The sequence below is a fragment of the Aythya ferina genome (genome assembly GCF_964211825.1).
Source record: "Aythya ferina genome assembly, chromosome: Z".
In the NCBI taxonomy this organism is placed as follows: domain Eukaryota; kingdom Metazoa; phylum Chordata; class Aves; order Anseriformes; family Anatidae; genus Aythya; species Aythya ferina.
In genome coordinates, this window is record NC_140299.1 from 23,932,445 (window position 1) to 23,956,566 (window position 24,122).

Here is a 24,122-nt window from a genome sequence, read left to right on the forward strand (position 1 = left end):
GAGAAGCAAAAGAGGAGAATCATTTCTCTGGAGATCTGGCACCAGAAGACAGAGCCCATCATGTTAGGTCAGTGCTCCAAGCTGCCTCTGGTCTGGTAATTACTTAAAGTAGTTACCATCTGATTGTAATTAGGTGGACTAAGTGAAAGACTTCATAGTTTCACTTGCATTCCTAAGCAACTAGACCAATGATCCAGTTGGCTCAAGTGGCTTTCTTGCATATTATGAGCCATACAAATACCAAATTGAGCTAATTATGATCCATGTTAAACTTATACAGTCCGATTCAAATCCCATTATCTAAATACAAAGATTCCCAAGGGGTTTCCTGAGGTTTGGATCAAATCTACAATGACAAATGCCAAGTTTGTAGGGCCAAAATGAGCTGCTACACCAGTGCAATTTCAGCATAACTCTATTAAAGTCAGTGGGGCTACACTGATTTATGTGAGTCCAACTGAGAAAATTTAACCATTAGTGGTCTGCACAGGAGTACAGCATGCTTCCCATTTTATAGCAGCCCTGAGGATTACTTTTTCTTCCAAAAAAGCCCTGTGTTTTTTTTCAGCTGTAGCTCTCGCATGTTCTCTTGATGGTTTTTCAGAGTTTTTTTGATACCTTGTTTAATGAGCTCATGATTTCTCCTAGCAAAAATATTTGTTACAACCTATAATGGGTCAGAAAAGCTCTTAGCACAATGTAGCCTTTGAGTGAAATACAGCATTTACTCACACTTAGAGGTATTCTTTTCTCACTTGGCTTCAGTGATGTTGCCTGAGAGGAAATGAGAGAGGAATTTGGTCAATTATATATGTATGATTTTTACAGAACCAGCTTGAGAGTGACAAAAATAATCATTAATGAAGGCTAATGGGAAGGTTCTGGGGTACAGAAATAATGTTTTATAATTTCACTGTAAAGGCAAGGATGGAAGGACTAGAAATGAGTAATTACAAGAGCCATGACCCAATATGGAACAGTGTGTTTGGGAGTATATGGCCACTAATGCTCTCACATACTGGTATTTCTGTATGAATATCACAAAGCTTTATCTGCTGCTGCAGCCTTGGCTCATGTTTAAGGATGTTTAACCACCCGCTAACCAGAAGCACCAAAGAGGTTCAGATGCTGGGTAAAAGGGTGTTTACTTGTGCTGAGAAGGGCTGATGGAGGCAGCTCAGGTAATAAAGAGCTGCCCAGTGCTTCCCTGCTGTCAGAGTCACCATCCCAGCCACAGGAAGGAAGAGAGGTGACAGCAGCCACCCTGCATCTGGGATACTGATGCTGATAGTTTCTCTGTCACTGGGAATAGTACTGTTTACATGAAAGGGGCATCACATGGGGCCAACCTTCCCAGAAAAGTGCTACTGACAGACAAGGTTCAGAAAAGTTGGGCTGCTGATTCAATGCTTCTTATGAGCCCTTTGAAGCTTTGAATGCCTCAGGGTCATTATTAGGAAAAGAAGTGCACATTTTATAAACCTGTCGTAATCTGGCAACTTCAACAAGTGCTAAATTCCCTTTAAAACAGGTGTTAAAAAAAGTACCAAGGCACAGATTTAATAGCTCAGATTTAGTTGGCCAGAATAAAGGGCAGGTATGGAGTAGCTGTCAAAAAATATCAAGCAGCGTGCACACCAAACCCGGCGGAGTTGTGTGAGATGATATATGGTGTAGTTCAGATTGCCACATTTGCCTACAGTCACTGCATTTCCAGCACTATATCCTAACTTAACTGCTTTGTAAAAGTGCTCTGAAATAGGGAAGTGCGAGAGGAGCTATATAAAACCAAATTTTGCTCCATTCTATTTAAAAGTTAAAGGCGTCAGTAAAAGAGAATAAATATCACTCCCTGCTTTATGCAGATGGGAAAATCCATCACGAAGTGATTGATAGCCCTCATTCCCAAGGCAGCCTTCAGGGTGCCATCCTGCACCCATGCCAGCTCAGCTGCTGTCCCCCAGCCTCTCCTTGCGGCCCCAGGGCAGCCTGCATAGGCAGTGAGCCTGCTGGACTGTTTTGCTTGGGGGCCTGGGCACGAGCTGCAGTGTTCACCCCAAAATTCAGACCCAGCATCTCCCAAGCACAGGGCAGGTTATTCATCTGCCCACCAGGACAGAAGATATTTTACAACCCCCCAGGTCCTTCCACCCAGCTGGAGGCAGGAGGCACAGGGGTTTTGGAGCAAGAGGGCAGCTGTCAGTCACAGGTTTTGCAGCTCTGCAGCTTTGTCTCCCCTGTTACCAGAAGTGCCTGAGCAAGTCTTTCCACAGGTGCCTTCTCTAGCACATACAACCTCGTGCCTGTGAGCTGTACAATCCCAGAGGAAGGGCAGGAACAAACAAATTGTCCTAGCCAATGTCATTTGCCTGGAGATCTCCTCAATGCCCATTTACAACACCTGTCATGAGAAAGGGGGGGAATAGTGAGTGGACAGCAGTCACTAACTGACACAGACAGATGCATCTTGGCATTGAGATGGGACAGGATTGCAGAGACATAAAGAGAGAGAAGCTTCCCACTGCCCCCTTTGCCTGCAGCCATCACTTTTGCTTGCCTCTGGCCAGGGAATCCATTCCAGTGTTTAGTTTCTAGGAGGATTTCTAGAGGGTCTTACTGATAGCTGGGTACCTGCTGCATCCTTATTAATCTTCCCTCATTGCTGGGCCCTTTTGGTGACTGGATTGTTGTCCATAATGCACAGTTTTTGCGCAATGTCTATTTGAGGATGTTTATTTCTAAGCACCAGTGTTTTCTACCCATCTGTGTGTAAGAACACGTGTAAAAGAAATCTCTTACATGATGTTACTAATGGGTATGTTTCTGAGAAATAAAAGATCAAAGAGAGTGAGTAACCTAATATATATCAATCTCAAGAAGGACTTAATTAAATCACAGATATAACAAGTTTAGTTGATAAAGATCCCAATGTTATTTCTAAAGAAGGCTTCCCTCAGAGCCAGAGGGAGTGCAGCAGACCAGCACGATGGTCTGCAACCAGCAGGGACGGGTTTCTGCAGGGCAGCCAGCGGGGGGACAGCACAGCTGCCTCTGGCTGCCACATCTGTCAGAGCAGCAGGTGAGGTGCCAGCAGAGCCTGTATCCTTCAGAGGATGTCTGATGTAGGACCAGGGACAACTCAGGTCGTACAAAGCATTGCCCCAGTGTATATTGGGCCACAGGTTCTAGAGAAGATGCTGTGCGGGCTTCATTTCACGGAGTCCTAGAATCATTTCATTTGGAAAAGACCCTTAGGATCACCAAGTCTAACACGATTTCATTACCTGCTTACTCCCTGAGACCCTCAAGGCAAGACCCTCAGCTCCATTATGCTTCATGTCGCAGCCCCATAGAGCCCTACAGTTGCATCCGACCAAAGAACAGTTGGGTTTGGTCCAGCTCATACATTTTGGCCTGTCTGGGCAGCCAGTCATAACACAAAAACATCAGGAAACAGAAATCCATGGTTTATTCAAAATCCACAGTTTATTCCAGAAGAGCCCCTTACCCTGTGCTATGGCTCCAGCCACTTACTCTTTTCTCCACTACATTAAAGACTCTCTTAATAGCTACTGCTCTCAGTTGTAACTCACATTGCAAGTAAATCACCTCTCTGATAGATAACAAATACAGCAGATACTTTGATCTGTGGTTCTGTGGGCGTTAAAATGAGGTGAGCCTGGTGCAGGAAGTCTCTCTCGAACCCTCTTTTGCGTGGATGGAGCACCTCAGGTAGGAGTCACATTCTTTAACTCGGCCAAGGCCAAAACCAGTGATCACAGTGCTCCATTCTGTAAAAAAGGGCCAGCAGCTCTCTCTCTTTGATGTGTAACTTACTTTTTCTACTCTGAAACGTACTTGATTAAAATTAGTGCACTTTATCTGAGTGTAATGTTCTCAGCAGTAATTACCACTCCACCAATCCTTGCAGTGGCACAAAATTTTGATTAGAAGCTATTTTTCCTTTGGAAAAAAGATTACCAATAACAGTGTTGACAGCCAACCCTTCTTCCAGACCTGTCATCCCATTATTCAGTCCATGAGCTTTCTATTTTTATTTTTATTTTTTTAAAGAAGGGAAAAAGGGGATGGGAGTGTATGGGAGATTAGAAGACTTTCATGAAGTGTGAGGTCAACCATCCACATGCATCATATCTTCTCCACTGGGCCTCACAGGCAAACGTATCCTCTTGTCTAAGGAGTGTCCCAGAAAATCTTGGTAATCTACATTTCCTGAAGCCACCTCTGGAAATCAGATGATTGTGACCACTCAGATCAGTGACAATTTCTATTGCTTCCTGTCAAGAGAGGGGTGAAAACTGCATCTCTGTTCAAGGTCACCAGGAGATAATGGAAGTTCAGTCAGCAAATATAACTCAATGTACAGAAAATATCTCACACCTCTGCCTGCAAAAGCTCTGGATCTGCAATAAAGATCTTGTAGCTGTTTGCTGCCTCCAGCCACGTTACCTCAGGAGAAGCATGGAGAAAATTCAGATTTCCTTCCATAGACGGGCTCTGTTCAAAAGCAGAGTTCCCAAAGACAAAAGCACTCACACGCTTCCAGCTGGAAGCACTGCCCAAGAGCTCTGCCAGGTCGCCTCAGGCCCATAAGGGAAATGCATTCGTGTGTTATCAGCCTGTTGGTAAGGCTCTCCCTCACCACTAGAAAGTGTCTCTTTATATGGTCTTGGAGGAAGGATGGTATAATTGTTACCATATGAGTTTCAGATTTAGGATTTCCTGGCCTGTGATAGCTCTGTGATCTTCAGCAAGTCTCTTAATACCTTCCTGGCAATTCTTCTTTAAAAAATGCAAGAATGAAAATGCTTCCTTTTTCATGGCAGGTTGTGAGGATAAATACAGCTCAAATGCTGAAGTGCTGAGATACCGTGATAATGTATGTGTCATAAAAAGGAAATGTCTCACGAATACACTGAAGACAGAAAACAGGTTAGACTTCAAGGAACAGCATATGTCACTCTAGCAATGTACAATCAGACTTTACAGCTTTCTCCTTTTCTGCTGTGAAGGACTAAAGCCATGGCTCACTAGCATTCATCCAGTTAAAAAATCATTAAAGCTACAGTTCTAAGTCAACAGTACAAAAAGCGTCAGACAAGATCTTGCACTAGAAATTTGTGGTAGATTTTAGACTGTACACAGCTCCATCTGGGGGAGGGTGATGGACAAGTGGAGAGCTTGTGGGTGAGAATTAAGGAGTGGGCTGGTATGGGGGACACTGTTGTGGGGGTGTAGTACAGGTCACCAGATCAGGAGGAAGAGGTCGATGAGGCCTTCTACAAGCAGCTGGTAATAGCCTCATGATCACGGACGCTGGTGGCTTCACGGGCTCATGGGGGACTTCAATTTTCCGGACATCTGTTGGGTAAGCAACTCAGCCAGGCACGCGCAGTCCAAACAGTTCCAACAATGCATTGAAGACAATTTTCTGACGCAGGTGGTGGAGGAGCCGTCGAGGAGGAGGGTGCTCCTGGACCTTGTCCTTACCAACAGGGATGGGCTTCTTGGGATGCAGCGACCATGAGATGGTGGAGTTCAAGATGGAACTTGGTGGAAGAAGTAAGGCTAAAAGCAGGATTGCTACCCTGGACTTTCGGAGAGCCAACTTTGACCTCTTCCAGGACCTGCCTGGGAGTATCTTATGGGCTAGGCTGCTAGAAGGCAAGAGTGCTTGTGAGAGCTGGGCTACATTTAAACAGCACTTCTTCCAAGCTCAGGATCGGTGCATCCCTAAGAGTAGGAAATCAGGGAAGGGGGGCAGGAAACCTGTGTAGATGAGCAAGGAGCTTATCAATAGAATCAAAAGGAAGAGGAAGGTTTATGAAATGTGGAAAAAGGGCCTGTCCTCTTGGGAGGAGTATAGAAGTGTTGTCAGGCCTGCAGGGACGCGACAAGGAAGGTTAAAGCCCACCTAGAGATGAGGCTTGCAAAAGAGATAAAAGATAATAAGAAGGTTTTTTTGAAGTATGTAAACAGTAAAAGGAAGACTAGGGATAATGTGGGTCCCTTGCTGAACTAAGGGGTTATCCTGGTAATGGAAGACGCTGAGAAGGCAGAGATACTGAATGCTTTCTTTGCTTAAGTCTTTGTTCCAAGGACTTCCCCCCAGGATTCCTTGACCCTGGAGGGAGGAGAAAGAGTCTGGGAAGTGGAGGTCTCCTCCCTTGTTGACAAGGGAGTGTTTCAGGAGCATCTGAGTGGGCTCAATGTACACAAATCCATGGGTCCTGATGGGATGCATCCACGTGTGCTGAGGGAGTTGGCAGAGGTGATTGCCGAACCGCTCTATCATCTTTGAAAGGTCTGGAGAACAGGAGAGGTGCCTGAAGATTGGAGGACAGCCAATGTCATTCCGGTCTTCAAGAAGGGCAAGAAGGAGGATCCGGGAAACTACAGGCTCACCTCTGTCCCTGAAAAGGTGATGGAACAGCTTGTTCTGGATGCCATCTCCAAGCAATTGGAAGAGAAGAAGGTTATGAGGAGTAGTCAGCATGGATTCAACAAGGGGAAGTCGTGCTCAACCAACCTCGTTGCCTTCTATGATGGCATCACCAGCTGGGTAGATGAGGGGAGAGCGGTGGATGTCATCTACCTTGACTTTAGCAAGGCTTTCGATACTGTCTCCCATGATATCTTGATAGCAAAGCTGAGACAGTGTGGGATAGAGGAGTGGAGGTGGAGATAGAGGACAGTAAGGTGGGTTGAGAACTGGCTGAGTGGCTGAGCTCAGAGGGTGGTGATCAGCAGAGCAGAGTCTGGCTGGAGGCCTGTGACTAGCAGTGTTCCCCAGGGGTATGTTCTGGGTCCGGTCTTGTTCAACATCTTCATCGACGACCTTGATGAAGGAATAGTGTCTGCCCTCAGCAAGTACACTGATGACACAAAGCTGGGAGGAGTGGCTGACATGCCAGGAGGCTGTGCTGCCATTCAGAGAGACCTGGATCAGCTGGAGAGATGGGCAGGAAGAAACCAAATGAGGTTTAATAAGAGCAAGTGTAGAGTCCTGCACCTGGGAAGGAACAACACGAAGTATCAGTACAGGGTGGGGGGCGACCTGCTGGAGAGGAGCTCTGAGGAGAAGGTCCTGGGGGTCCTGGTGGACGACAGGTTGACCATGAGCCAGTGCTGTGCCCTTGTGGCCAAGAGGGCTAATGGGATCCTGGCGTGCATTAAAAGGAGCGTGGCCAGCAGGTCAAGGGAGGTGATTCTCCCCCTCTGCTCTGCCCTGGTCAGGCCTCACCTAGAGTACTGTGTCCAGTTCTGGGCTCCCCGGTACAGGGATCTCCTGGAAAGAGTCCAGCGGAGGGCCACAGAGATGATACAGGGCCTGGAGCATCTTCCCTATGAGGAAAGGCTGAGAGACCTGGGTCTGTTCATCCTGGAGAAGAGAAGACTGAGAGGGGATCTCATCAATGTGTATAAATACCTGAGGTGTGGGAGACAGAGGGATTTGGCCAACCTCTTTTCAGTGGTTTGTGGGGACAGGACAAGGGGTAATGGCCACAAGATAGAGCACAGGAAGTTCCGCACTGACATGCGAAAGAACTTATTCGCAGTGAGGGTGACAGAGCTCTGGGACAGGCTGCCCAGGGAGGTTGTGGAGTCTCCTTCTCTGGAGATATTCAAGGCCTGTCTGGATGCCTACCTGGGCACCCTGCTCTAAGCAACCTGCTTCAGGAAGGTTGGACCAGATGATCTTTCAAGGTCCCTTCCAACCCCCTCAATTCCGTGATTCTGTGATTCTCCCTGGTACCTGTAGCCTGCTACACAGAGGTCATGATGCATGGGGAACTATTAGTTACAGAACTCACTTTATATCATGACTCCTGATGAAACCTCAAAGAGGTTTTCAGAACAAAGGCTGATACATGTAAACAAATGAGTCTCAGTCCTCACTCACATGATGGCCTGTGTAGACTTTTCTGGAATTGTAGACTTTTTTGAGGAGTTTCACGTTTAACTTTCACTACTTTTCCAGCGTACACTGCTACCAGGATTGCTGGCTCAATAAGACTCATTATTTCTCCATAAAGACGTCTTTCTAGATGAGTGTTCTGATCTTGTTTGTGTCTGTGATTGAAAATGCAACGTCCCCAAAACGACAGTGTAAATCAGTAGAGTTTAATTATCAGACCTGTTTTCTTCTCTTAGCAATCTTTGGCTAAACAAGTCAATCTGAGAGCAGAGGAAGACAACGGAGTTTGTAGGCAGCTTGTACTTATCCTCACCGTGTGGAGAGCAGTGCACATGTGAGACTTTTACTTCAGAAGGCTCTGCAGGATCAGACCACATCCTTCATACTGCAACAGGCACAAACCCAAGCACCCTGCCTTTGTCTTCAGATGACTATTTCTATATGGGACTAAGGGAATCTCACCGAAATTGATCCCCATGACAAAACTCTACAGGGGCTCTTCTGGGCATCCACAGCGGCCATCTGGTTTTGGGTCCCCTGTCCACATCTGAACTGATGATGACAAACCCAAAATCTGTATATATGTTATTCAAAAGGTAATTTGGCCCTGCAAGAAAATCAGCAGCTTGGATCTGTGACCTTGACAGCCTGATGTGCTGAATTGCTCTGTTCAGGCAGTTCAAGGGCAAAAACGTATAAGTTTGCTAGGACCGTAAGAACATTTCCAGTTAATAGGCTGCATTAATGTCAAAAAGTTAAATTACAGTCTTTACACTTTCCTCTGAATACTCAGCTCCATTTGTGCATGTATGGACGAGAGAGATTTTGAATTAATAAATGTGGTATTATGGCATGATCCTTTAAGCAACTGAGAGATTTTTGTTTCAGTCCTAAGCACACTGACATCAGGGGTAAATTTGGAGCTTGATGCAAGGGAATCAGCTGTGCAACTGATATTAAAGCTAATAGGAGCCACAAGAAAAACAAAATGACATTCTCTTCCCTGGACAAGAAATTAAATACAGATTGCAACTTATTCGAAGAGTTCAAAGTCAATTATTTTTTCCACTGAAATCAATGAGAAGGACTTTCCATCTCAGTTCATCAGACTTGCTGCCCGCTGAGAAGAGTGACTTTATCTGGGATCTTTATCACCATTTGCTTTCCAGGGTGGATGGGTTTTGTTCTTTCTTTCTTTGTCTGATTGATGATAGGTCTTATAAATACAACATTCTTTTTCTTATTTTTTTTTTCTTTTTTTCCCCTAAAAGCTGCTTTCAATAACTGGTTAGAATTTTGAATAATCATAGGAATTTGCCTTTAAGACATTGTAAATGTCACAACAAAGACCCATATTAGCTGGATGAAACATCCAAAGCACCTGTCCCATTCTCCAGCAAGACCACCAAAGTGGGGCTGCAGCCAGGGATAGGTCTGTGGAGACATTCTGACCAAGGTCAACCTCTGTCCAGTGACCTGTTTTAAAATGGCGTACATACTTTGACTTTGTCTTCATTTATCACCATTTGGTTAATGTGGGCTTCACTTGGATGGGTGTGTTCCTTCTCCTTCAGTGGTAGCAGCACCTACAAAAGCATACAACCATTTAAAAACTACTGCAGAAGATGAATTAGATGTGGCTGAGGTACATTAGGCTGATGTCTACACTCCATTCAATCAAAGATGCCAACTCTATCTCCTTATATGCACTAAATCCAAATTTTGTTTTGGGGGATTGTGTGTTGGCATTGTCATCTCCAAGATCTGCCTCTCAGTCTGACAACTTTCAGTCATTTCTTAAACCACGTGTCCACACAAGCATGACATCTCTTCCCCTTATTTTCCATACAATTTTTGATTGTTTGATTCCCTGGATGACCTGGTATAAAATTAGCATGCCCTCCCAGGTTATGTACCACTACAGTGGTGCAGGCAAGCTGAGGATCTGGCAGATGATTCACAAGGGTCCAATTTCAAACATTATTTAATAATCACCATAACATTTAGCCATTAAGTAGCCACAGTAATTAATCACTTCACTCTAAACTTCCCATTCCCTTTAAGTTATCTCACTCCCTCTGGTCTTTGCCTTGCAGCCTGCCTGGTGTGCATGAAGCAGCTGGGGAGCGATACACCACTGCATTCAGGAACTAATTTCACCCCATGGTCATCTGCCCCCACAGCTTGTGCTTCTAAAGATAGGTGCATACAGTGGGCTACACCTGGGAGAGCCACAGAACAGGGGCACCCCAGCAAAGACAGACATTTGCTGAGTGCCCTCCATCCCCTGCAGGGTAAGGAAGGGCTGGGGAGGTCTCATCTTCCCTCTGCTTGATGATTCACGTCTTTCCAAAGTCAAGATTATCCAAAAAAAAGTCAGTGCCATCACAGCCCATGATGTAGCCCCACATATGAGGCACAACAGTGTTCTCCATGCTCCTGGGCACCATGGAGCAAGGCAGCCAAAGACACCAGGTCCAGAACCAACAGCCCAGAGAAGCTTGGGGTAATTCATGTTACCTGAATGGGAGGATTTACAAAGGCCCATTAAGTGTAAGAGTATCCTTTTCAAATAGTACGCTATATGTAAGTATTACATATATACACACACACATATATATGTAGAGCTTGCTATCAGGTAGCTAAATGAAACTATTATTTATATTTGTTAAAGACCATTCTAGTGAATGATTTCTTATTCTTGAATTTCCAGTTTAAGGGAAAAAAATCAGATCTGAACCCTTCATAGAAAATCTTGGTTTAGACTAAGGGAGAGGGCAACACCCAGATAGATCTCTGTTTTGTAGGAAGAGCAAAGAGTGTGAAACATCCCCAGCAGACAGGGCGACAGACACCACTGTCCACCACCCAAACAAACCATCAGGAAATGCTTTCTGATGACTGGTGTTGCGATGAGAGGCAGAGTTTGTCATTCAGCGAACAAACACACAGGACGCATGCTGAGAGCTGGTATCAGTGTTTTTCTGCCCTAGCTGGACTGCGTTGTGCACCACCGCATCCATCTGCTCAGGGAGGGCTCAGGGATGCTTCTTTTCAATGCACCAGCAGCAGAAAATTTCCCCTAAATGAGTTGTGGTCATCCTGACAAAGCGGACCTGGTCATACCATGGCAAAGGTGATGGCCAAGTTTCTGTAAAGACCCACCACCTCACAGATCCCTTTCCTCATGTGAGGGAAGTGCCCCTACATGGTGGGAATGAGCTGCTTCTGGTGCAACGTCTGCCCAGTGTGTCAGGACACGGCAAGCAGTGATGGAGGACTTTAGGACAATAGGACTTTATTTTGGTCATATAGTCCATGGAAGTGCAGTGTTTTCAAACAACGGTGGTGACTATACAGTTTTGTAGGCTTTTAATTACCATGTTTTTGGCACCACGTAGATATTAGGGACAGCCTGGTGCCTCAAACTCTGTTTTGGAATAGTAGAGACATGAGTTCAGCCCAGCCACAAACTTCCTGGAGATAAATTGCTCAGTCTGTTTGGTGACTCATTCTCTGTCTATGAAAACAGAGCCAATATCTCACAAGGATGTCAGGAGAGTGAAATAACCTACTGATTGTGGTGCTCTCACCTATACCAGTGGAAAAGACCAGGGAATCTTCCAGGGCTCCCACTCTCCCCATTCAGCCAGCAACCAGTCCCCAGGACTGACTTCTACTCCCAAAAGTTCAGAGCTTTCAGGCCTGGTTGGATCCCACCAGAGCTTTTATTATGGCCTTATACAGCCAAGGTTATAAGACAGGCTCTGAGATTACTAGAGCAAGTTATAATGTCATAAAAAAAAATGCAATGCATTTCATTGCTTCTCACATTTCATAAATAAAAATTACAAAGCTGGATTTTTTTTCCTGAAGTCTGAATTTACCTGATAAATTAAATCATGTAGTTTGGGCCTACTCAGAATAAAGACTTAAACACACCCAAAGGATAAAGAGGAAAGAACCAGAAGCCTGCCTATACTATGAATATGAAAAGAATAAACATTATGATCTATGCAAAGCATACTTATGCTCTTGATTTTGTTTCTACTCTCTATGAGCTGCCTCATCCCTGGTGTGCTGAGCACAGGTCCCAGGGCCGGGTGCTGCTCCGTGCCTCCGCAGGTGGACCCCACACACCATGCTGAGAGAGCCAGAGCCCACCCTGGAGCCCACCTCTGCCCCAGGCACTGGGATGGGAACAGCTGCCTGCCTTCTGTATCCCTTTTTTTAAACCTCATGGTAACCTTGGCAAAGAAAAAAAAAGGGGGGGAGGGAGGAAGGGGGGGGGAAGAAAAAAACATAATCATAAGAGAGCCAGAGAGCCCTCTGCTGGTAAATTAATTTCTGACTGGAGAAGAAATGACAAAATTTGGCTTGTGTTGAGTTTCTTTTCTACCTTGTCAGCAGATCTATAAGGTTACAGAAAATAGCATCATTTCATAACTGCGTTAAGGGAACAAGGACATCTGAAAATCCATGTGCTGGGAAGACGTTGGTGAACAAAGTCCCTGTGTTAGGGAAATTGAGTTAGGACAGTTCGCTGCTGATGTCCTGGGGCAGATTTAACTATTGTGTTAAATCCCCCTGACATTAGAGGTGACACTACAACGCAAGCCAACATAGGATGCTGCCCACTGCATGAAACAAAGACTCAGCACAAAACCAGGCTGGGAGCAGGGGAGAGAAGAGGCTCCCTATCCCATTTGCACACACTGATCACCTGGGTGTGCAGCATATTCGAAGAATATCAGCAAGTCCTCATCAAATCTGTCCCGCCGTTCAGGAGGATGTGAATGTTGCTAACCCTAATTTCTGCATTTCAGCTGTAACGTGACAGATGTACTGATGTATTTGTTCTGTTAGTACGGTATTATTACCTTGTAAAATGCATTTAGGGTTGAAATAAGCCCAGGGAGAGCAGACGGCAGGATGGGTGTAGGGTGGCAGTGGCGAGAAGCTGCAAAGCCATCAGTGCTGTTTCCCTTTGCAAACAGCCAGACATCACCTCCCAGGCCTGGAAAGCCATCCTTCTTTCCCTACATACCTTTATCACAGCCCTCCCTGGGATTTTGCCACCATTACCCATTCTGCTAACCATCTGCAAGCAGGTACAGTCCCAGAGATACGCTCTGGTATGAGGTCCAGGCTCTTGGGGGCCAGGAGGACTGGCACAAAGCCCTCATCACCCTGCCCACCCAGCTGTCCCATCCTGCCACCAAGAGGGTGCAGGGTAAATAAATAAAAATCCAGAGAAACACTACATCGGATGACACGTGACATCAGGAAATATACAGAGGAGAAAGTGATGTCTTGCTGCAGTTTGAATGTGATTATCTGAGGCAAAAATACACTGTGAACCACTTGGCAAGAGGTCGAGTGTACTTGGGCTTCATGGTTCCTCTGAAAAGCCTGACAGCAGAAAGCAGAGGGATGCTACCTTTGGAACAAATTGCCTGGATGCTTTTTTCTCACTAAGACCTGCTTTTTATGTTCATCTATTGAATTTTAAAACAGCCAATTTGGAGAGAGAGCCTTAATAAACTGACCTATTCTCTGCAACACTGGTTTCATATTTTTCATCTCTTTCCTAATATAATCGATAGTAAAGGAAAAAATGGGCTGTAAGTAAAATTGCTCATGTGGGCAGTCAATGGCGAGCACTGAAAGGATATTTTAATAACAATTAACATCTCCAGGCATCACGTTGCAGCTGTCAGCGTGGCCAGGGTTAATGTGCTGTCAGCGGGAACTGCTTCCATCAGACCATGCACCTCTGCAACACCACAGACTCCTCAGTTTTTGGAAAAATGTGGTGTACTGGGTATAAACCCAGCAGAGTATGAATTAAACAAGTGTGAAATAACTTCTTGTTGCATAAAGTGTTCAGGATGCTCAGTCTGTACTGCAAAGAGAAGATCTGAGCTCCACTGTAGAGAGAGAGCAGGTCAAAAGGAGCAAATGCCTCATTGCAGCCCAATCTACCCCTGGTATGAACATTTTTTGCCAGCAGGACCCTGGCTGGGTACCTCTCCGTGCCATGCTACACTGGACAAATGATCCCCTCAGGTGGATTTGTGGTGCAGTCACCAAACCACCACAAATTCTTCCCTGGCCACCAAAAGCCCCAGCCGCAGGCCAGCACACAGGTTTCTTTGACCCTTCAGGTTGGCACAAGGCTATTCCCTACCTTCTGGGAATGCCTGACACACCTGGCTGGATCTGCCCTGCAGGAAAAATATCCAGATCTTCTTTCAGACATCTGTACTGGGAGTCTGAGGTTCATGTAGGTACTATTTGCAAGTAGTGGGTTTTATTATTATATATTTTTTAGTACTAGGTCAGTATCTTTTTCTGAGAATTGGGTACAGACCTCAAAATGGACTTTATTATTTTATTTATCAAAAATGTATGATTTGCACTTAAAACTAAGAATGCTCTCCTGCTGTCTGCTGTTTTACTCCATTATTCACAATCCTGATATCAATTTTTTAGATGCTAAACTATTGTCCAGTGGTGGGTTGTGACATGTGGGAGGATGGAGGGCTTGGAAATGAGCACAGGGCTTTACAAGTGGGCCAGACTCAGGAATTTTGCACAGACTCCATTGGGACCAGGAGCGTGGTGGTGCTGTCCTCATGTCCTCCTCGGCTCGGGGAGCTCAGAGCCTTGCCTCAGTTGATGCCACCAGAGCTTTGTTTTTCCTCTCACACCTTCACTGCATATCCTTGGGCTTATTTTCTGTGTGCAATGTATTATTTGTGGGCTTGCTTTAGCCAGTTTGTTCCAAACTCCTCACTACTCTGGATGACCAAGAATTATCATTGAAATAACCACACCAAAGCAAGGAAGGAGAAGTTCATAGAATCACAGAATCACAGAATGGTTGGGGCTGGAAGGGACCTTAAAGATCATCTAATTCCAATGCCTCTGCCCTGGGCAGGGACACTTCCATGAGCAGGGACATAAAAGCAAAACCTCAGATAAGAGCAAAATTCTCAATTTTGTCTTTGATAATTCTCTCTTTGATATTAAAGGCATATCCTAAGGAAGATGCCTGATAGTGACAACCCATCCAGCAAAAGAAAGTTGATGTTCAAATAACAGGAAACCTATTTGCTGAAACCCAGTGCAGGAACATCACTGGATCATGTCCCAGGTGTTAGGCACCTTTCCCCAGGTGCTACCTACTCATGCACCTTTGCTGTGTGTCAGACCCTTACTCAGCACCCTCTTCAAAGAGAAGAAATCAAACCTCTTAGTGAGCCTGGTGAGACAGCCAGAATCAGGGCTGTAGCAGCACTCACTTTGCAGTTTTCCCAAAGCCACCCAGTGGATGCAGCATTCCTCCTGCTTTCTTATTCTGCTTTCTGCTCGTTCTGTGAAACTGTAAGCTCATCTCTACATGAGCCTTGCTCTATAATTCACTCTCCAGTCTCTGGTTTAAGACACACCAGATTCCAGATATAAACTGCTTCAAATATCCTGAGAACTTCTGCAAAGCACAATGCAAATTTGAAAAGTTCAAGCCTAGTGCTAATGCAATAAAAGAAGGCGAATATGATTCCAGATATACAGTTGGTGTAATGCCTTTAGGAACCGCTCCATCAGTTTGATTTAGAAAATGATTATATTATGTTAAAACAACTAAATTGGATAAGAGGAAGAGGGATTTGTTGACGTAAATCTTGTCTCTGGGTTCCAAACCCCTCAGAGTAAATGCAAATAAGAAAATATATACAGAGAGAACCGCCGATTTCCCCTGAGGAGATCTTTTTTCAAGGAAGTAAAAGTCCATATTGGAAATCAATCCAGTTGTTTATACAGCAAGAAACCTCTGTTGGAAGTCAGTGGAAAGGAACATTGGAAGCAAACCATCAAATAGCAGAACAAAGGAAAAATATACCCAAACTATACATCCCAAGCTTATTGTTTCCAAATAATGGTTCTGATTCTGACCTCATCTGGCATAAATCAGGAGTAATTTAGCATGTGTTAGCTGAACATCAGCAGCTCCGGGCAAACAAAACACAATGGAAGAGAAATCAGGAACAGGCCCAACAGCTTCAGTAAGACTCACCATGAACAACCAGAACGGGCAAGAAGCAAGGCAGGGATAACATTAGGCAGCAGAAATTCTTCAAATATTTTGCACAGACTTGATGGTGCACCTGTGTTAATCTCCAGCCTACCACCTGAAAATGATGGCTATTTGCTTTAATATTTCTCTTGCCAGAAGAGCCCTGCCACACAAAATCAGCCCTGAGGGAGCTGGAGATAGGGTAGGAAGTGAGGGATTTGCCTCCCTTCTGCTACCCAAAATGGGGGAAAAGAGCATCAGGGAGCTGTGCCCACTGGAAGAAACTTTCCACAGAGAGTTTAGGAGCCAGCTCAGATTTTACCAATTGGCTCTTCCTCCAGCCCAGCCTTGTTTGTCCCCAGCCTTCTGCTTAAACAGGTAATTGAATAGTGCTTTTGCTGAATTAAATAGAAGATCTGGGAAATAAGCAGCTCCATGCTGTAGAAATGATGGGGAAAATTATCGATACATATGTCTGTGTAATGTTAACAGCTGTCAAGAAGTAAAAAGGAACAAAGCTGAAATGACACTGTTACACATTTCCATGTAAAATTCTTTCCCCGTAGCCATCTCTGTTCCTTCATCTGCTACGCCAGCAGGGAACCATTTCCTAGGTGGTGAATTAACTCATTAACATTATTCAGAGCTTTGATGGCTGAACAATGGCCTGAGGGCTGTTGGGTCTTGTCACTCTGCCCCCTTGCAAACCTGCAGCTGCCAGGTTCAGGCAGCAGTGCTGAAGGTGATGATGATGGTGATGGCAGTGGTGATGGTGCTGGCTAAAGAGCAGGGGCAGGTGCCCCCAGCAGACCTTGTGCCTTGCTCTGTGCACTGGTTTTGGGGAGCAGTGTCTGTTCTGAGGGTTGTCAGCCTGGTGGTGCCTGGATTCAGCCTCAGCTCACCCTTACTTTGAGCCAAGTCATCGTGCGAGCAAATGTGAGTAATGTAAACCCCAACAGGCGGCACAGTCGCCAAGTTTATTATGGACACAGGCTGATAGAAACGGAAAAACCCGTGCTTTATCTCCTCCTGTGTGGAGTGAAATCACAAGGGCATCTTGCCCTTGCTGCACAGCCACAGGCCCTTGGTTATGGCAGGGGATGGGGACTTGCCCTGGGCCAGCCTCGGGAGCAAAAGGGCTGCAGTGCCTCTGCTCGCCCAGCCACCACAGCTCCTTGGCCTCCTCCAGTCATCTCCTCCCTACAATTCACCTCCTGCACCTCTTTGGGAAGGCTATCGTCTTCTTTACAGAATAAAGAAAAGCCACCGGGAGACTCCCTTCTCTTTAAGTGGCATTCAGCTCAGTCTGTGACAAGGAAGCGTGCCCTGATGAGAGGACTCTGGTCCTGTGAGGACGCAGGCAAAGTTACAGGCCAGTATTCCTGGCCACAGGACCTTTAGAGGAGTGGGTCTGTGCTCCGGAAGGGAAAGCTGTGTGGCCTTCCCAGGACATTTCTAAAATTCTGTGTAACTACAGCCTCTCAGCCCAGGAGAACCAGGTTTCCTCACAGCCAGGGCTATGTGCGGTGTGGGGAAGGGGCCGGCCGCTCGGCATTGATCTGTGAGGGAAGCATGCACAGCTTTGTGTCCAGGGCTGTAAACACCACCTTGAGCACTTTCTCAGGAAGGATGAGGAGAACAAGCTGATTTTGTGAGAAAAAACACCCAAAGTCCTGTTTTAATAAAACTTCGGCCACGGAGGAGAGCAAGGTCTGTGGGAGACACAAGCAGGACTGGAGCCAGCCCAAGGCTGCTCCTGTCCCACGCTGGGAGCCCACTGTGTGTGGGAAGGGGGAGATTGTGGGCTTAGGGCTCATGCACTGATAGCAACGGGCAGCTTTGCAGTGTTTTGATGGGAATTGCACAGCTGCTACAGTTTTTAATGAGGGGTCTCCCTAATGGAGGAGGGGTCTCATCATCCTGACTGAAATTAGTAAAACTTTGTAAATCCACAAAGATTTGTGTCCAGTTTCCTCCATGTTCGTGCAACATTCCCAGTCACTTTTGTGACAGCAGTGAAACAGACAGAGATTAAAGAAATCTCACCTGCCATTAGGGCAATATTTTATTAAATAAAAAGTCCTCTTTTCTCCTTGAGAGACAGTTCTCTCTAGTGCTCACAGATATTCTTACATTGTCAGCTCATATTTTTGTGATCCTTTCCAGGGGACTGGAAGAACCTTATTAGCATGAGATAATTTAGACTTCTATTACCCTGCCTAAACTGTGGCACGAGGAGCATGGGTACAAACTGTAAATGCAAAGCAGCAAAGTGCACTGGAGGTCTCACTTGGTGCCTTGCAGAAATCCCTGTGGAGAGACATCAGCTACCGCTACCTCACTGCAAAGGCCCATCACTCAGGCCATGGCAATTCATTTTTAATCACAGGGGATGGAGCTGGTTGAGCTGGCATCATACAAGTACACCAGATAACAGGGGGATGTGCACCTCACAGCATTTAATGGGGGGACAAAGGCAGTTTATGTGCCAAGGGGGAGAAAAGGCAGAGGCAGAAGGGATCTTAAAACATTGCCCATAGAGGAACTTTGTTGGACCAAGTTACACCTCCAAAAGCCCAGCTCGTGTCCCTGCAGGATCAAAAGTTTAAGGGTACATCCCTGAGATGTAAATAAGTTTCTCCTCCTGCTTGGAAACCCCTAGGTCAGCTGTACACTGCCATCATTCTCCTGGAAGACAGGGAAAAGTACATTCATCCAAAAGCCTCAGTTACTGGAAAGAGGGGTTTTCATCCTAAAATGTCCTGTTGCTGCTTCTAATTTTGGCAAGAGACATTGTGGCCCCACACATGGCCAGCTTTCTGCCTCGGAAGTAATTTCTTTTCCCAAGGTCACCTGCAGGAAAACCAGAAATAGGAACAAACCATCCTGACTCCAAATCTTACACTTTAATCACATAGCCACTGCCTCCCTCTTGCCTTTGCCAATTTTATACTGTCCTGCTTGCAGCGACATTCATGCTCCACAGCACCACTCTCCTCCAAAACGAAAATCAATAGAAGTCAACACTGATTTAAAAACCAAAGCAAATGAACTTTTCGGTAACTCTGACAATCACTCAGGAAGGACGAATGCACTCCAGACACCAACACCACGCTGGGTTTCTGGGACAGTGAGTATTGTATCCAGGCTACTCTGCTTCCCTGTGCTGCCTCCACTATGAAAAACCAAACTCTTAAATCATGTTTTACACAAGAGAATGTCAAAATCTACCATCTTGTACCAGCCTGGAGAAAGCAGGAGGGGGAGTATAATAGCTATAACTACCAGCTCTATTTATGTACCAGCCAGATCTATACTGCTGGATAAATATTCTGTATGAAAATCCCTGGGAGAAGAGTGATTACGGTAAGAGTGGCTTATCTGCATGATATTTGATTAACAGATAAGGAGCTAAACAAACAGCGATTTCTGTTTGGCAACCTGTCCTATTTCCTCCACGAATGGTGGAATGTTTAAAAAAGAAAGCTAAAAGCCTATTTTTAGAAGCAGTGAGCTCTTGGCAATGACCTGTTCTCGCATCCCAGACAGCTGCCACCCGATAAAGGTTTGTGGAAGGAGAGCATCCTCGCTGCTGGATGCCTCACTGCCCCCCTCCAGCCCCACAGCCACCATGCACAGCACCACAGACACCACACCGGTACCTCCCAGGGGACTTCAGCAGCTAGGGGTGCAAGGCAGAACCCAAGTCCCCTGTAAAATAACAGCAAAGCTTCTGCTGAATTCAGTCAGGTCAGGGCACAGTCCAGAGATGTTCTTAGCAGAGTCCTCTCATTTTTCAGAGGAGCTCATCCTGCTCCTCCTGGCACCCTGCTCACCAGGTGAACCTGGGCATGATGATTCACCCCAGGGATGAGGAAGACTCTGCTGGTGGTCAGGGGTGGTGGAGTCAATGCTGAAGGAGCACCTGCACGGCCACCTGAGAGCAGACCAGGAGCTGACTATAGCAGAAAGGTAATTCAACTCTCCTTTGGAAAAAAATCCCTGTGGAAAACACTCAAATGCATATAATTCACACCTGTTCTTTTTGCTAGAAGCCTGGCCACAGGGTATGTATAATGATGATAAATAGAAAAATTCTCTTCTGGAAAAATGAACTATGCAACCTCAAAAATATCCCCTTCACATTAAAGATGTGTTTCTCTTGTACAACTGAAGAAAATCCTGCTTGAAAGTGAACTATTTTGTAGTTCACATTATGTTCTTTGCATCGAGTTGGAGGTGGCAGAACTTCTCTGGGGAGCCTCACACAGACATTTCATAGGTTTCCTTTTTTTTTTTTCCCCTTTTTTTTTTCAAGTCTTCTATGTGCAAAACCTAATGGCTTGTTTTTCTCTTTTCCCGGAGAGAAAAAATGATCCTGATTCAAAGCAGCACTGAAATACAAGGCTCTGCCAGATGTTACATAAACGATGATGTAATGCCAAAGTATTTCATTACACATGCAGCTCTGTTCTTCAGCCCAGCAGTGATTTATTACATTTTGTCAATCCCATTTTATGTACCCACATCATTTTTACATCATTTTTCTTCATGACATTGTTACATTCTCACAGAAGCACATAGAGATAACATCATAACAGTGCAGGTAATGAAGTTAGCATTTTACAAATAATGTTACTAATAAATAAGTATACCAGTGAGGGGGAAATGGTCTGTTTGAGAAAGTGAAAAGCAAATTTACCTTTGAATAATCTGATGGGGGGAAGAGGCCATAGTTCCAATAAGAAAATTGAGGCTGTATCCTCTCGAAGCATCTTCTGCCTTCATGCAGAACAGTGCGAAAATGCCTCTCTTGCCTCTTTTCAGCTTAATCTCACATTCTCTTTGTTTTCCTAATGTGCTCTGTGTGCTGCCAGCTAGATCTGATACACCAGCTGCTTGGTCAAAAAGATTCATCAGCGAGTGCAAGAAGATCAACGCTTAAAATCTGTTTTGACCCTGAAATTTTCAAGGCATAAGATATATTAGCTTTTTTTTTTTTCCCTAATCTTCCTTGAAGATTTGTTAGAAAAAGCACACCCAGCAACATCGCTTGATATACAGAGAAAAGGAATTGCAGAAACAATAAGCTGAAAAGATATGAGGGTTGCATCAAAACAATGCAGCAGGATACTTAAAAGATGCATTCCTACAGAAATATGGTTGAAGAAAACAACCCCTCTGATGAGCTGAATGCCAAGAATCCTGTTAGATGACTGAAGCAGGGAAGGTATCTTTCCTAGCAGGCAGCCATTAACCTGCCTCATGCAAAATGATGCAGTGAGAAGATGCATCTAGTAATAATTCAAAGTTTCCTTGTTCCAAAGGACATAGGGCCAAATTCTGTTTTTTCTATGTCACTAGAAAATAAAATGAATCTGCTGTTTTAAATGCCATGTCCCCCTTTATCATATAAAAGGCATATCCCCCTTTTAAGCAGAGTGTCTGCAGGACAGTATTTTTTACTTGGTGGTTAAGGAAAGGGTCAGTGGAAGACTCAATTATATGCTTAATTCTCATTAATTTCAATGGTTAAGCACATGCTCAGAGATTTGGCTAAACCAAAGCCTCCTTCTCCCGTTCTTTGTGATATGGTTGGGACCTATTCCAGAGCCCATTAAAATTTGTCAGAGGCCACCCACTGACTGCACTGTATCTTGGATTTCATTGCAGAGTACTCAGCCTACCCGAAAATGTCAATGTTTCACAGAGACATGCTTCTGCACTTACATATAGCTGAGTGTTTCCCAAATGTGGATGTCAGAAGTAAGCTGCCCAGCTGTCCAGAAAGGAAGCATTGCTCTCTGCTCCAGGACATCTCTGAGCAGAGGTCTAGTCCACAACATATTCTTACCGTCTAAAGCAAGCAGAGAGATAAGTTGGGGTTTATTTTGACTCTCTGCGTGGGTTTCAGAACATTTTTAACTAATGCTCTAGTTGCATTGGCAGGTTGGGATTTGCTGTGTCCTCTTGTTTCTGTTCCCCAGCTGATGAGACTCAATTTTCCAGTGAAGGTAAGGAGAGAGTAGAAGTGGAGAAACCTCAACGTACCACACATTTCCATCTCTAGTTAACACTAGATCTGGCCAAGCAGAATCTTTTTTTTTTTTTTTTTAAAAAAAAAAAAAGTCAAGCCTTTCTGCAGTTGCTGTTTATGTACGCATACAATGTAGACCCAACCAACCCCATCATTGCCATAAGTCATCTCTTCCGCCATTAATTCAGAAGAGGGATGTGCATGGAGAAAGGACTTGCCCAGCGCTGTGCAGAAGACAAATGGCAGGGCCAGGAACAAAATCAGGTTTCCAAAGTCCCTTGCTATTATGGTAAAATGCCACCTGAGAGCAGAGCTTCATCTCCTCAGAGTAACTTCACTCAAAATACTCAGGGGTAGCCTTGGAGGTTCCGTCTCTTGGCCAGCATGCATCTCCAGGTGCTCAGCAGCTGGTGCCTCAGCAGCAGGTGGGACATCCCTCAGCTGGTCAGAGGGCACATTTCTGGCAGGGGCATGGGGAGCCTGCAGCCCCTCTCACCAGCCCTCGAGGATGGTGAAGATGGACAAAATGGGACTCATCGCTTCTCATATCCAGTGGTGCAGGTGGAGGCTGAGCTGGGCAAGGTCCGGGGGGTGGCACCTGAGTTGGGGAGGAGGGACATGGTGCGAAAAGCGAATATGCATGCAACACAGCCATCTTCTCAACCTGGTTCTGTGTGAGGATGCGCAGAGATGAATAAAGAGCTTGTAAGGAACCGTGGCATACACACATACACAAGGGTACAACCCCTCAGTGGGTGCAGGCTGCTATCGAATTACAAAAAAAAAAAAAAAAAAGAAAAAAAAAGGTTATTATCTAACTAGCCATGAGATTTAAACTGGGGCAAATAGGAGTTTGATTTCTTTTCAGATAAAAGAGATGTTACAAATGAGAATTTTATCTTGCATGGAGGCGTGACAAAGTATGAGACAGAATCCTTCTTGATTACAATCTTCCATCATTTTGATTTTATAATTACTGAATGGAATCAATCAGCTTTCAATTGTTACCTTGGCGAAAGATTAAAACATCATTACTTGTCATACATATTTCACACTTTAGCAAATTTTAATAAACTGAATGCATGAGAAATGGTCGTATTATCTTTCATGGCACTGGGATGCTAATGACATTTCTATTGATTTTAATTCACATTTGTTGGTCAAAATTACTCAGATTCAGGCAAGGCATGGGCTCCCATAATCAACACTAACAAATGAGGACTGCTGAGCACTGAAATGGCTAAAATGGAATCATTAATCAGAAATATCATAAAATAATTGCCAATGAGCTAGGGAGGTCTTATCTTCCTAATGATCATCCTTTATGGTGTATCGATCTATGCATAATTGGTACGTGTTAGTGATCTCTCCATGAGAGTGCTAAGGTGGAAGCAAAGGGCAGCACCACGAAGTAGGTGGCACAAGACAACCACGGAAAGATGTCCCGGGTGCAGCTGCATGTCAGCACCCAGAGCTATGGTGGCCACTTTCACTGCCCCAGCTGGCTTGGTGGGAAGCCAAGGTGCCTCCTCAAGGAGCCAGCTTTGGCTTGCCACAGCAGAGACCTTTTTCTTACAGTGCTCATTGCCTGGGTCAGGCAGGATGGGCACTTCAGACCCGCCAAACAGTGGCATCCCCTGCTAAATCCCTGCCAAATCCCAGCTGGTGCCAGCACTGGCTGCTACACCTGCCATGGCAGTCCCACAGCATTCAGCTGTGCTAGCCTGGTCCATGCAAGACCATGACACACCTCCCATAAATACAGAGACAGGAGCATCCACCAGACACCATGGGGCCTCCAACAAGGGTGTCTCCTCCGGGGGAGCCACAGTAACTCATGGGGCTGGGCAGGGCAAGCTTACAGTCCTCAGTGGTACACACAGACCTTAGGGGAAACACTGAGGATGACACAACAGCCTCATAAAAATGCATTATATCATACTGTGGTTCTCATGCTTATAACATGGTACCTCCTTTTTATCACTATTTGAATGGTAAGACATGACCTCATCAGTTCCTGCGGATTTTCCTGCGTGTTTCTACACACAGAAAAAGTTGAAAAAGCC

At 45.2% G+C, this 24,122-nt stretch overlaps 1 long non-coding RNA gene across 3 annotated transcripts in view; it reads right to left on the reverse strand.

Moving 5' to 3' along the window:
* The window catches only part of LOC311427165, a 69,469-nt gene extending 48,548 nt beyond the window's left edge, over positions 1-20,921 (reverse strand). For 2 of the 3 annotated variants that reach the window (XR_014687231.1, XR_014687233.1), the window contains exons 1-3: positions 20,722-20,921; positions 9,439-9,525; positions 733-774 (exon numbers count right to left, since the gene is read on the reverse strand). This is a non-coding gene — a long non-coding RNA (uncharacterized lncRNA). The remainder of the gene's footprint in view (positions 1-732; positions 775-9,438; positions 9,526-20,721) is intronic. The other variant, XR_014687232.1, reaches the window with a different exon arrangement.
* Between the last annotated feature and the right edge of the window lie 3,201 nt (positions 20,922-24,122).